Here is a 15,091-nt window from a genome sequence, read left to right as displayed (position 1 = left end):
GCCTACGACCAGTCGTAGAAATTCAACATGTCAAATCTCTACGACTGGCGCTAAGACCCAGTCGTACGACTTGAAAATGGCAAGACTAAGACGTCACATTTCTAGTCTTAAGGTCTTAAAGGGGCATTCCAGACGATTTTCATAGTTTCACATTATGTAGTACATAAATCGACAGCTCCATGTACAGATTCGTGGAATTTATTGTGGTTCTTGAGCAGAGAAACAAATTAACTGAAAATCTTAAACAAATTACACTGAACCATGTTGATGACATCAGAGCCTCACATTATATTATTTCAGAAATGTAGCAGTGGAATTCCATTACAATACGGCTTACTCAACAAGTTCACCTGTGAAGAATCTATGCATGCCTTTTTCTTTTGTTCTGCTTCTTTGAGCCCCAACTCATGCATTCTTATGGTGAGGCTGCCATGTCATCATCCTTGTTCCATTTCAATTCATTATAGATTTTGAAAACATTCTCATTCCTCATCCCAATCACTATAAATTCTGAAACTCTGTACTCAGTTTAACTAATTTATAGTTGTTCAAATGTAAAAGTCTGAAAATAGTCCGGAGGTCCCCTTTAAGACCGGTGAATCGGGGCAAAATCGTGTAGTGTGCGGCGGGCTTAAGATTAGTCGTCTGGCGTTATCGACTGCATTCGATTGCGTAGTGCGATAATTTTCTGTACGATCTTGTGTACTACGATACTCTCATAACACGCAAACGCACTTAAGTCCACATACACAGCTAGGTTGGTGCTACCACGCCTCGCCGCGCCGGGCCACTGACCGAGCAAACGCGGCAGCATCACTACTCATGCGGATTCATATGGCTCGATGAGGCGATACCGATAGACAATATTCGATAATTATACTCGTAGTTGTGTGCAGACGGAGGCGAACGAAGAAAACGTGCACACACCGATGGTCTACGCGCGGCTACTATTTTCAGATCTGGCTGTAACTATTGCAGCGCGCACTTAGTGCGTGCTGATTTATAAAGAATTAATATTTCACAGTTCTAGGTTTTTTTTTTTTTTTTTGTGATGGGATAGAATTTTCTCTAGAGTTCTTAGGACATGATCTCACACCTCTCGAATTTAAATTTTAGGGGAGAGATTCCCTTTCAATATCATTGTCAACACGGAAATTAAACTCCCAAGATTATATCCAATCATTTATAGTGAATCTACTCAAGTGGACCTTCACTTCTTGTGTTGGGCATAAAACGTGTATTTCAAGTTCGGCGGATTTGCTTGTGTTTGTGTTTGATGCTATTTTCATCATGTGCGTCTAGCTTTCGTTTCACTATACAGTGTATCTGACATCTGTTCGTCGTCACAGACGCGTTGACGGATATCGGACACCAACCGTTGAGGGCGTTAATCAGATATCTTCATGGCTGGCCCGTGCTGGAGGATGGTAGCTTCGACGCCAGTTCGTGGCGCCTCGCAGACGTTCTGGCCAAAGCACGACTGAAGACCGACCGGAATTTTATCTTCGCGAACAGAATTGTAATGGACCCCACGGACTCTACTAGATACATCGATTCGGTAGGGACTAGCATCTGTAGTCCTGTATGAGTTTTTGTGAACCCTGAGTAGTAGGTGTACAGAGAAAACTGTTTCTCACAATGCATGATGGTCGTATTCCTTTAAGCCCTGTACAGGGTGCAGAAACCTACTAATGGCGTACGCATAACAATACCAGGGAATAAAGGTGTGCCCCATAGACCAATGTTTGTGTAAGGAATTTGTGTGTGTGTTTGTGTATGTGTGTCTAGTGTGTGTGATTTTTTTTTCTTTGTTATCCGATTCAAATAAGACATGAGTGTTGTTGTTTTTTTCTCAAAGAGTCTAGTTGACAAATCAGCGTAATGAAAAACTAAGTGCTGCAGACAACAATGTCATGCACAATGCCCACGTAAAAATTGCCTAATCATTGACAAATTAAAAACATCGACAGACTGAAGGGAGGTGGCGATGATAGAGATTTAATCACAATTAGATGGCTTTTAAAAACGTATGGTATTTTAACACATTTTCACGAATCACTGATATTATTTACAACAACAGGATTATTGAAATTGATGTCGTTATACTCACCTAACGAGTCTTTCACTTTTCTTTCAAATGCTCACATGTCTCTAAGAATTTCTTCTTTTACATGATACAAGGTGTATCATTAAGAATAAAAAAGAAAAACTATTCCGCATCAAATTATTATCGTCTTTTGATAAACTAGGAATGTTGAGTGTTAGGGGGAAAGATGTTAAAATTTTATACAAAAAAAGACAACAACAGCAACAACATGCACACACGCACGCACACACAGGCTCACGTATGAACGTAATTTTGCTGATTATTTTTGGCACGCCAAGGAAAAAGTGTTGAAGTGACAACATAGTCCCACCCTGTGAAAACACAATGAAAGCGCGTGAATTCCGTAACTCCACATATTTCATATCAAATTTGGATGGAGCATCACCAGTCTCTTCTGATTTTGCAAAGTACAAAATCAATGTGAACATGAAGTTGTCGCGTGGTTGTAGCGCACTTTTTTGTGAAAGTCATTTCGTTTCCCATATTTTTCCATGACTTAATGTTCATTTCTTATACCACTGAAACATAGCAACTGTAAAGCACCCCAGGTTCTTGTTCTCTGTAATTACAAATTTTTCTCTCCGTATTCGTCTTCATTTTCTTTTCTTTTCTTTTCTTTTCTTTTCTTTTCTTTTCTTTTCTTTTCTTTTCTTTTCTTTCTTTTCTTTTCTTTTTTACCCACAGATTGATCAACCGAAACTGGGTCTGGAGAATCGAGACTATTTTCTTCAGTCCTACTCACCAGCGGTTAGTCATGGTTGTATTGTATCATACACAATATTAAGCAAAAGGCAAAAATAAAACTAAACAACAAAATAGAGGAAGAAAAAGCGTGAAAATCGAGAAAAATTGCCAACTCTGCGTGATGTAGGTGTTTTTCCATTTTTCCAGCTTTCCATTTGTTTTTTCTCATTTTTATTTTCTCAGGTATTTTGCCACAGACAGAAATTGTATAGGACACTAACATTTTATGACTCTTATCATACATCAAGGAAAGATCTGGTGAAACTTTTTCTAGTTAAAAAAAATGAAATTTGTGAGTTTTTTTTTCTGTGTAACAAACAGTATGGGAGGCTGCTTAACATCTTTGTTGCACAGAGTTGTCAATGTGTTTTGCTCTCTTGATTTTAACCGTTCATGATTTGTGTGTGTGTGTGTGTGTCTAATTCTACCCAATTTTCACTGATCTGCTTTTCTGATTTCTTTGATTTCATACAAAGCATTGGGATATCAGGATGGAATTCTCCTTAAAATCTAAGTGGACCTACTTATCGAGCGTTCTATCGTTCCTTTGACAGGGCTTGAAAGCATACGAGGAGTTCATGGTCGATATGGCCTTCGAGCTGCGGGGAGGTACGGACAAGGACGACATCCGAAGCCAGATGCAAGACGTCCTCAAGTTCGAGACGAAAATGGCAAATGTGAGACATACTGTTTCAATAGATTATATCTCCCTTTTCTCTCTGTGAAGCCACATATGAAGAGTTTGTTTGCAAAAACCGATAAGTCCATATTTGCCAAATGGAGATATTTGCGATTAAAGGTCAAGAAAAATAAAGAGAATAATAAGAAAATTTTTGGTTCTTTTGACCATAACTTCAAAAATATACCTTTATATGTAGTGACCAATATATCATTTAAAAGGTATTATTTTGTACTTTATGACAGAGACCGTACATCAAAATCTTAAAAAATGGACTTCTCGGTTTTTGCAAACAAACTCTTCATATATTGTATCATGTAATGCTATACTTTAGTAGCCGGCGAGTTTTCGTACTCATCTGTACCAAAAAAAAAGGGGGGGAGAAAAAAAAAGAGTCGATGGTAAAATAACGTTTTGCTACTCACCTGATATCATCATCTCCACAGTTGATTGCGGATAAACGGGTAGCTGTATGTACATAAATGAAAGTCCAAAGCGAAGATTCTGATGATTATAAAAATGTGTGTGTGTGTGTTTGTGTGTCTGTGCGCGCGCGCGTGTGTGTTGGTGCTGTTTGTTTGTGTGTTTGTTGTTGTTGTTGTTTTGTTTTGTTTTTGCTATTGTGTTTAATACTAACTTTCCTGTTCCATGCTATCATTCTGAACACGGAAAGATGAAGGCACATGTTTTGTTTTGTTTTGTTTTGTTTTTCTTTCAGATTATTGAAACTAGTATTAACCAGATAAAGGAGAACGTGTATATATCTTTATTCTCCAGATCTCGTTATCTGCAGCTGAGCATCGCATTGCCAGAACAAAAAGTTACAAGAAGACCGTGGCACAGCTTAAAAAAGAGGTTCCGATTGTAAGTTTAAATCTTTATTTCTATTTATCTCTCCGTTTATAGGCCAATGTATGCATGCTCGTACTTACAGCATGTATGTGTGTATCTATCTGTCTATCTCTAGATTTATCTATATGCATGTATTTACAGCTCCGTTACTCTTTGTCTTTTTTTTTTCTCTCTCTCTCTTCTTAAAGTGGCACTTAAAGAAGAATGAAAACCATCTATATCTGTGGATTGGGTAGATGCAGCAGTAAAATAATACAACACATCAGTGAGATTTTGAGGAAAATCGGACAATCCGTTCAAAAGTTATGAACTTTTAAAATTTTAGTGCAGCCATCGCTAGATAGAAAGCCTACTTTGTGACGTCACATAGAAGGATGATATAAAGAAAATATATAGAAAATTCAACAGAATTTAATTTTTTAAACAAAAAGTAAACATTTCCCCGACATATATATACTGACGTATGTTAAGGGTTATAGAATTCCTCCTGCTCTCTGAAAGGGGAAAGTCAAGTGCTCCTTTAATTATAGAAAATTGTTGCTTGCAGTAATATCAAGGTTTACGGTGAGTCGACATTTTTTTCAGTTGTCATGGCAAATAGGCTCCTGACCCTGAATGCAAGAAGATAATATTACGTGTTGTTTATTTCAATAAATTCAATTTATGTGTTTCAGGCAAGATCGCGCAATCTTCAAGTGTGTGATATCACCTTTGAACATTTGAATAAGAGCTATTTCGATTGTTTTCACTTTTTACGTTTGTTACACTTAATACTGAATCGTTCAGTTAGTATTGTTTATCGATTCTAATCGTTCATTTCTACACTCGCCTAGCTTGGTCACTCTCTATTTTCTGGTCGTAGCAGATCAATTTAATGTCTGTATTCCATGCATCTGATTAACAGATTGACTGGGATCGATATTATCATCTGGTGATGAACACCACACACGTCAACGATTCAATGGAACTGGTCATCTTCTCACCTCCTTACGTAGCTGGACTTCAGAGAATACTCTCAGAAACTCCAAATCGGTGAGCTGACAGATACCCCCCCCCCCCCATCCACCAAGCCGTCCTTACACACGTGTATACGTATACACCCAGCAAACATCTTTAAGCATCTTATTATTATTATCATTTTAAAAAGAAATGATGGATTGAATAGTAATTGTTTTTACCGCTATCAACAAAGTTATAACTAGCCAGGAAATGAAGAGCTTGCTCCAATAAGGCGCTAAATCCATCATTTTGCAATGGATTTGGCGCCTTTTGGAAGCTAGCTCTTCAAATGACCAAATTTCTTCAATTATGTTTATACTTGTGTCATAAGGTTATTACATTTTCTACCAACCTTTACAGTATAGCGACTTTGTTGGGCCCATTTCTGGGTTTCTTGAGCTAACAAGCTAAAAAAAAAAGAAAAAAAAAGGCCTCCACCGCAACTTCTGGTGCCACTTCCGGGTTTCTTCAGCTGACAAGCACACACAAAAAAAAAGGTCTTCAGCTCATCTTTCTCATTCCACTTCCGGCTTTCTTCAGCTGACAAGCAACCCCTCCCCCCCCCCCAAAAAAAAAAAAGGTCTTAAGCGCAAAAACATAACCTTACCGCGCTCACACTTCAAGGTTTCTATCTCTTTCTTTCTTTCTCTTTCTAAGTGCCACTTACGCACTTCCGGGATAAAAAGTGTGTGTGTGTTTGTAGGGGGGGGGGGGTGCCGATCCCCCCCCCCCCACCCTTTCCGCCGGCCATGATTATTCACATTGCTATTCATAGTATCGTGTCATATGATTTGTGGTGATCAAAGTTTCCATCTTTTTTTTTTCTTTTTTTGTATACAGGACAATCGCAAACTATGTCATGTGGCGGACAGTTATGCGTACAGTGGACCAAATGAGTAACAGAGCCAGGTCAATTAAACACGCATTCCAAAAGGTACAGTCCCATCATCTTAGTTGCAAGTTTTGTATCGTTTTAAGAGAGTAGAAGACATCACAGAAAAGAGGTACGAGAGTAGAAGTTTGAGTTTATGTCGGTATTGTTTGGGGCAAATTATTTGGTTAATAGGGTCCCAGTTTTTTCTCTCTTCATTTCTTTAAAGCAGCAACAACAGGAAGACAGGAATAGGTGACAAACACAAAACAAAGGTTAACAAAAAGAGCTCATGTAGACCTAATATATTTCTTTATTACGGCCGCAATGCCTGTTTCCGTTGCTGCACTGAAGAGATATAGATAAGAATGAAAATTCATTTTGATACCCAGGGTTGTTATTATACGTCAGTGCGTACAAGCGTAGAAGTCTTTCCAAAGCCCCTTATATTATGATTGTTCAGGCGTCATTAGCTACTAATTTTGAGGCGCGGATCTAGACTATTCAACAACGTTGGAGATTAAGATGTTCCATTTAAAGTGACAAGAGCCTTATCAATGTCGATCAGTGTTCCTGGTACTGAAAGCAGGTACACATGGTCTTCTAAGTGGTTGATGATGAGTGTTCACTATCGGTTCGCCAGTTCACAAGATAGACAGAAGATTTTTGGCTCATTATCATAACAGAAATGTTTTGATTTTGAGTAGTCCCATAGAGTAAACATATAATCCAAGTTTTAATCCAAGTATGGGGTACTATCATGGGACATGAAATCATTGCATGAAAACATATAAGCATGTGAACTAGAATTTCTAACCATCAAAATTGGATTTAGCACCTTTTGGAAAGGGACTTTTCAATTGATTTTGTTGTCTTTGTTTCTGTGTTTTCTCTTCGAAAACGATTTTTCTCTCTCGACGGACCAGGTGGTGACTGGGGAGCAGAAGCAACCTGCCAGATGGAAGCAGTGCATCCACTCCACAAACCTGTTCATGGGTCGGGCATTGGGGGTGCTATTCATCCAAGATCACTTTGACGAGGAAAGCAAGAATACGGTGAGTACCACTTGTTATAGTATAACAGAACCGGAAATCTGTTCTCTCTGAAAAAAAGAAGAAGAAGAAAATGGTTGCACACTTAAAAGATATTAGCAATTAATGTTGTATATAAATGTTGATTGGTCCTCAACGTGGCGCATTTTGATATTTTCTTTTTTCTTTATTCTAAGCAATTCAAGAAACACTCCGATCTTAGTTATATGCCCTTAAAAGGCAACTAAGTTTATCAAGCAATGTTGAGTTAACTCGTCAATAATGTAATTATTTTTTCTGCTCTCAGTCACAGGCTGATATAGAAAACGCAGTCACTCCCCGTGTCGGTGTCATCTCTACGAAATCATTAGATAAGTTTTTGTTACATGTCTCACTTCTTACTTCCCAAAAAAAAGACAATATTATCACGGGCAGATCCAGGAATTCCATGAAGGGGGGGGGGGGGGCAAACAATATTTCTGGTGCCCCTTTCGGGTTTCATCTCATTTTTTTCTTTTTATTTCTTTTGGTTTAACAACAAATCCCCCCCCCCCTGGATCCGCCACTGATTATGATAATGAGGTTGTCTCCTCTATTGATGCAGGCGTTCGAGATGATCAAGCATCTCCGGAAAACTTTATACCAAATTCTGAATAGCACAGAATGGATGGACGAAGACACGAAGCAGTTCGCCATAGAAAAGGTATAGTAACAATAACTTTCTTTATGAAGTTATTATTATTATTATTATTATTATTATTATCATCATCATTATTATCATGATCATGATCATGATTATCATTATTACTGTTATTATCAATATTATCATTATTTTTATCATTATTATTGTTGCTATTATCATTATTATTATTATTATTATTATTATTATACATACGGTAAATAAAACAAAGGAAATCTTGATAGATTTAATCCTATCCCCATATATAACAGGTTTTATAACATTATTCTTACCATGTTGCACTTGTGGTTCATCGACGTTTCAAGGCTGTTCGTCTCTAAAGAGATAGTGATTGTTTAGAATTCGCAAATTGAACTCAATTCAGTTCAATTCAATTCGAAATTCAACTTTAAGATTACAAAGATATGCTACCTGAATTCCTAAAGGCATTTTAAACTTTTGATATTTCTCTTTCCTTCAGGCACACGCTGTCCGTGAGCAGATTGGTTACGATGAGAAATTACTCAACTACACCTATCTCGACTCCATGTACGTTAACGTAAGTATAACCATGAAACCCCCGACCTATGTGTCATTTTTCTTTCGCATTACGTCTCAAAACTCTCTCCTCTTGCTTTTGTTATATGGGACTTTTGTGTGTGTAGGGTGCGAAAATCAAACGTGTGTAATAACTGTTTCACAATGATTATTTAACTCAGTGACGCAACTACAATGCGTTCAAAATGAGAAGGTGAGTGTAAATAATAAGATCAGTTCAGCATTAGACTGTTACTATTGTACTGTTTAAAGTACCTACCTGACATGACAAAACATCACTTTATAATACAGGAATATTTTTTCTACTACAAATCGTTGGTTTGGCGTCTGACACAATGACTTATGAACATCTTTTCATCTTTTTAAATGAAGCAGCGAAAGGAAAATCGATCTTGTTTCCTCATATATAACTGATATAATTATGTACACATATTTACAAAATGCAGTCACTGCCACAAAATCATGGAGTAGCTTAATCTACTCGAAATCTTTCGTGAATCATAACCAACGTTTACCGAGTCGAGTGAAATTAGAATATTATAGATAGCCTACTCTATGCCCCTGCTCTAATAATGAGGTTAATATATCTTCTTTGAACAGATCGACATAAGGACAGATGTGCATTTTGATAATGCGCTTCAAGTTTGGTCAGACCACGCCAGGAGATCGTTTGCCAAGCTAAACGACAGCGTCGATCGGTACGGCTGGTCAACCACACCGGTGGTGGTCAACGCCTATTACTTCTACCAGAGTAACCAAATCAGTGAGTGTTTGACTTCTGGTATTTGTTTTGAATGTTTCACTGGTCCTATTACTCCGTAATTATTATGCAAATGATGCACAGGATAGAATGCGTTAGTGGAGATGTAGCGCACTCGAGGGTATTTAGAATTGTGAAACATGCACGAGGCGAAGCCGAGTGCATGTTGCACTACATTGTAAATACCCGAGAGTGAGCTGCATCTCCACTAACGCCACGAAATAATCCTGTGCATAATTTGTATTATAAAATGGGTCGAAAACTAACAGCATTTTTCACGTACCTTTGTGGGTCAATACCAATCAGCTACATGTAGCACTCGCTCAAGTCAAAAAGTCAAGATGTCCGAAGATGTTCGTCCCAAACATTTACGCACGTCGCACTCGGAAATCGCGTTCATATACAATGTAAGTACTGTATTAGAGTATAAGAGTATACGTACGCCACATGTTATGCACAAGAAAGGCCGGCCGGCAGCCCGAACTAGAAGTTGTTTACAAGATTGAAAGCGCGTATAGTAGCGCGCGACGCACTTGTAACAACTGATTGAGTGCGCACTGCTAGTGTAAACATTGTGACGTCAGGCCGTGCATGTAAGTGAGAAATTAATGCACGCACACGTGACTCATTTCAACGCTTCCAATTGGCTACATTCTTGAACCCATTTTATAAATCATAATCATCGTATTACGGAAGGGAGGAAAATGTTGTTGGCACAACAACCTATGTCACATGTCTCTGACAACAAAGAAGTCGCCATCCACACCAGACTTAAGTAACAACGCAACACTTAACTCTTCCCTTCGTCCCAAGCGCAATCCACTAGTTTGCAGGCACAAACCCTTGTTGGTCGTATTAGGAGTCTGTATTATGCCAGGACTAATACACGCACCACTGCACTTGGGAGAAGCTACAACACAGGGCCTATGGGACGGTGCCGAAGTGGTGCATATAGTAGTCTTGGCGCAGACTCCTGTACGACCAGCAAGGGTTTGTGCCTGCAAACTAATCGTCCACAGCCTCGGTCCATCTTCTCCTCCAAGTTTGCCGAACAGGCCTCATCCTCTTTGCACAAATGCATATTCATGAAAATCGTCTCAAGTTGGTATTACTAGACTTTTTGAGACACTTTAGTAGTTGTCTTCTAGGCACGGCAGAATCCCATACGCTAGTAACATTTTACTGCCGTTTCCTATAAGCAGAAGGTTGAGGGAAATCAAGGTATACCAAAGGTGAATATCAGCACCATTTATTCATAAATTATGATAAATCCGCAATTGTTTTATCGTTTTTTTCTCAAAATTAACGTACATAAAACAGAAACACTGTACATGCTGTAGATATCATTTGTAATTCTATCCACGCAAGAATTAAAATGGAATGACCATGATGACATGAAGGTAATCTTCAGAAGATCAAAATCGAGTCTTCTTGGATATTTGTTTTAGAAATTAGGAAGGAAAATATTCTTTATTATGAACCTCTTTTAGCTTGCACTGTTGTGAATAATGATATGAACAATTGCTCAAGCGAATACTAATGAAGAGAAAGAAAAAATGTCAAAGTCCCCACATTTGCCAATAATTCGGTTTCTGACAATTCTGTTGCATGCTTTTTTCTATCCATGTCAATTTCCTGTCACGATAATTGAGGACAGGATATATTAAATGTGCTTGATGTCAATTCAAATTTCAGCATTTCCTGCGGCAATTTTACAACCGCCATACTTCAGCCGCGAGTACTCGAGGTGAGTTGTAATCAAGGTGGCCAATATTTCTGGCCACGGCAAAGTTTTATATAACATAGGCAACCATGAAATAAGCCAATAAAGGCTTTTTTCATCTGTATGTTGAAGGGTGATTTATTTTCTCTTTTGGGTGTGTTGGGGGTGTTTCTTTTGATAGTTTCTTTGATTTACTATGAGTTACTAGTAACAGGATTTGTAACAGCACACCTCAAAGGCACACACAAAAGGAAGCCAAAATAAATTTTCACTTTTTTTCTCACAGTTATAAAGAGTAAATTCTGCGTCTTAAAATGATAATTATCTAACTTGCTGAATTAAACCATCCTAATCCATTCAAACAGGGACTGAAATAAGAGAGAGCTAGGACATGCAGCTGCAAAGAAAAGAGGATTTAAAGAATAGAGTCACTCAGGCGTATTGTGCATATATAATTATCACTCTAAATGTGTTTTTTTTTCAGTGAAAACAGCCCCTGTCTTACCAAAAAAAAAAAGAAAAAAATATATATATACATATAGAAAAGCTGCTAATATCTCTATTTTGTAGAGAAAAGACTACTCTCCCAGGCAGGACCACCCCAAGTGACATATTTTGATCAGTTACAGGAGATCACAATCTTCGACTTTTTGTGGGATTTGAGCTAAGCGGTCACAAATATTGTATTGCCATATTTATTTATCTGATCCTCTGTGCATGTGCTTTGAGTGGCGGTTGTCACCAAAATTCCCATGACATTATGTACAACGTCACAATTCTCTGGCACAGAAAGGGTAAAGGAGAAAGGGCCTGCTCAAATAAACGATTACATCGTCGGCCTTATGCCAAAAGGCCCTTAACTCTGTGCAAAGTCTATGTGTTAAGGGCCTTTTGGCATTCGGCCTTATACCAAAAGGCCTTGAACTCTGTGCAAAGTCTATGTGTTAGGGGCCTTTTGGCATAAGGCCGACAACAGGTACTTCAAAAAATAAGTGAACTCCAAAGGAAAGATAAAAAAAAAAACACACCTACTGAACGTTCGAAAAATAACAACAATCTGATAAGAAATAGGGATGACATTTTGAAATTGCACACTTTTTCGGAAAACATTTTTGACCAGTCCTAATGAATATTCAAATGAGCGTGTGGATGATGTCATGCCCCTACAATTTGTCATGTAGCTTGTATATGAAATTCGAAAAAGATACTTTTAGCTGACGCAGGTAAAATCCTATTCCCATACCAAAATATATCAGAGGTAATATTCGCTCTCTCTCTCTCTCTCTCTCTCTCTCTCTCTTTATTTTGGGTGTTTTTAAGGCAAGTTTTTGTATCTATACAGCTTGATTTTGTCATTTCTGTATATGAAATGAATAAGAAATTGTGAGAACATGGTATCATCATCTTGCTGATTCCAATATTGATAACAACTGGTCAAGAAGTGTTTTTCGAAAAATTTTGAAAGTTCAATATGTCATAACTTTCCTCTTTCTTATCCGACTTTGATAATTTTTTCATTGTTCTGAAGGGATTTTCTGATAAACGAACCTTCGGAATATCGAACCTTCGAAATAATGAACTGTATCCGTTTTTCAAAACCCTCATACTTCCACCCGTGTGTGTGTGTGTGTGTTTGGTTTCAGATCGATGAACTACGGCGGAATCGGTGTCGTGATTGGCCACGAGTTGACACATGGTTTCGACGACAGAGGTGAGTGATAATAGGGGTTTCGGGCCCTACAGTCATGATAGTCTCTCTTTAAGATAGCGGCCGTGCAAAAGATTGTATAAAGTAATGATGAAGATGAGGATGGTGGTGGTGGTGGTGCATGGTCCACAGCATTTGTATAGCGCCAGATATCTGTTGTATAGAAACATTCAAAGGTGCAGACTCCTCTAAGAGAGTTAGCAATTGAATGCCTGGTGAAAAAATGTGAGTCTTGAGTGAGGCTTTAGAAAACACATAAATAGACGTTTAAACACATGTAATGATTCTTTTTTAATGTGTATGTGGGGGTGAGAAAGGGCGAGCGTGTGTGTGTGTGGGTTTTTTTCGCATTTACACACAGTACATAACATTTAGGTACAAATATACGGCATTCTACATAATACATCTACTTATAAGGTTTCCTGTTTAAGTTTAGTTATGCAACATAATTTCTTGTTTTTGAGAAATAAATCTTTGTGTAACATCGCATACCTAAAAACATATTTGTAGTTGTTTCTGTGGAACTCGAACAAGAAAGAAAGGGTGATTGTGGTGATGATCAGGAGGGGTGCCCACATTGTCCAGCTCATTAAAGCTTCCTGAAATACTGGGGAGATCATTACTGGGCCATTAGCAGCATGCTGGCAGATCAACACAACGTTCCGAATACATGCCCTGTCTCTGTTTCTCGAAATGTTACATAATGCATTTCTTTTATTTCCCTCTAGGTCGCCACTTCGACAAGGACGGCAACATTCAGCTGTGGTGGTCGGAATCAGCCAGCAGGTCATTTGTGAATAAAACATCTTGTCTGGTGGAACAGTACTCAAATTACACCTATGAAGACCTGGGCATGAATGCAAGTATACACCTGATGATTATGTTGTATTGGTGAAATGATCGAATAATCAAACGAGTCAAACACACGACGACTTAAGTGAGGGGAGAAGATCAGAATAATATCATAATTCCATAAGACCCACCAAATCGTGGACTTTATTCAAGCGAGATATTGAAGTATAGAAGTTATCTACTTCTACTTCGATATTGAAATACTTCATGCTCATACCTAGATCCTTTCATACATAAATCTGAAATGAAAAAAAAAATCGTGTTTGCATCCAAATATTAGGAAGTAATTTCAAGTGGACATTTCATTTTTAGTATACGCGAATCAAAAACAGACTGACTTTTCTCTTTAATATCCCTGTTGGAATTGTTCCGCAGTAAGGCTTGAAACCCTGATGCTGCCATGGTTACCTTAGTAACTAACTATTAGCAGTGGCATTTGTGTTGATGTAACAGGTGAATGGGAAACAGACGCTTGGAGAAAACATCGCAGACAATGGCGGTTTAAAGGAAGCGTTCATGGTACGTATCATGTTGCTCATGTATGCATGCAAGAGAACGGTACCATTCGCTGGTAAAATACTTGCTATCGGATTAGGTATTTGGTTTTTGAAATTTCCATGAATATTTACAATCCAACTCATGACGGCTTTGATTACTTGCGTAAAAATCTGCACGTTATAGGCCTACATAATTCCCAATGGATATGATGATTTCAAATGGCAGTACGCGTCCTGGGTATTAAAAAAGCCGGTCCGAGCTTCTGAAATCCCTATAGATGTTGTAAAAGACTTGCCAAGCACGTGCAAGGGGCAATGGTCGGCACTAGCGCTTTGACACGAATACCATGTGTGTGAGAATGTATCACTATCATGAAGCAGTGCATGAAGCATAATTGATAACACGATAAAATTCAAATTACTAAAAGTTCCTTTATACTCGGTTCGACAGAAAATCCAAAATGTTACAACGTGGTTTATTTGTGCGCAAAATACATCATATTTTCTGTAAGAAATAATAAGAAATCGTTACATTTTAGCATATTTTGTCAATTCTTAAAACAAGCAAAGAAAGTAGACGAATACATGTCTGAGAAAACCAAAGGTTTTGTGTCTAATATTAATTGGAATCGTATCTACATTATTTAATTGTTGCGCAGTAACCTGTCAAATTCGATCGTTTGTCTTAATGTACTGCATGTGACATTATCTTATTTTGTACCTGAATGTTTATATGAATAAATTTTCTTAGTGAAAAAAAAAATAATTGATAACACGACGTTCCTTGGTTGTTTGTGGGTTTGCTTTGTCTCTTCCAGGCTTACAGACACTCCGTTGAACATGGCCAAGGCGAAGAGCCTCTTTTACCTGGATTAAATCTGACTCACAATCAGATTTTCTTTCTAAGTTTTGGACAGGTAAATGACTACTTTTTATTTGATCTGTTGACTTTCACTTTTACCGAGAACTTTTGCTTCTTTAACCGGTTGTTCTTAATTTGAGTTACCCCTGAAAGGGTGCATTTTCAATGA

At 38.0% G+C, this 15,091-nt stretch overlaps 1 pseudogene; it reads left to right on the top strand.

The window, feature by feature from the left end:
* The window catches only part of LOC139713217 (neprilysin-like), a 68,448-nt pseudogene that overhangs the window by 50,248 nt on the left and 3,109 nt on the right, over positions 1-15,091 (top strand).

The sequence above is a fragment of the Diadema antillarum genome, unplaced genomic scaffold, assembly GCF_040938485.1.
Source record: "Diadema antillarum isolate AM-2024a unplaced genomic scaffold, OU_Dant_1.0 seq00001926_RagTag, whole genome shotgun sequence".
NCBI lineage: Eukaryota > Metazoa > Echinodermata > Echinoidea > Diadematoida > Diadematidae > Diadema > Diadema antillarum.
This window is presented reverse-complemented; position numbering and strand designations above follow the sequence as displayed.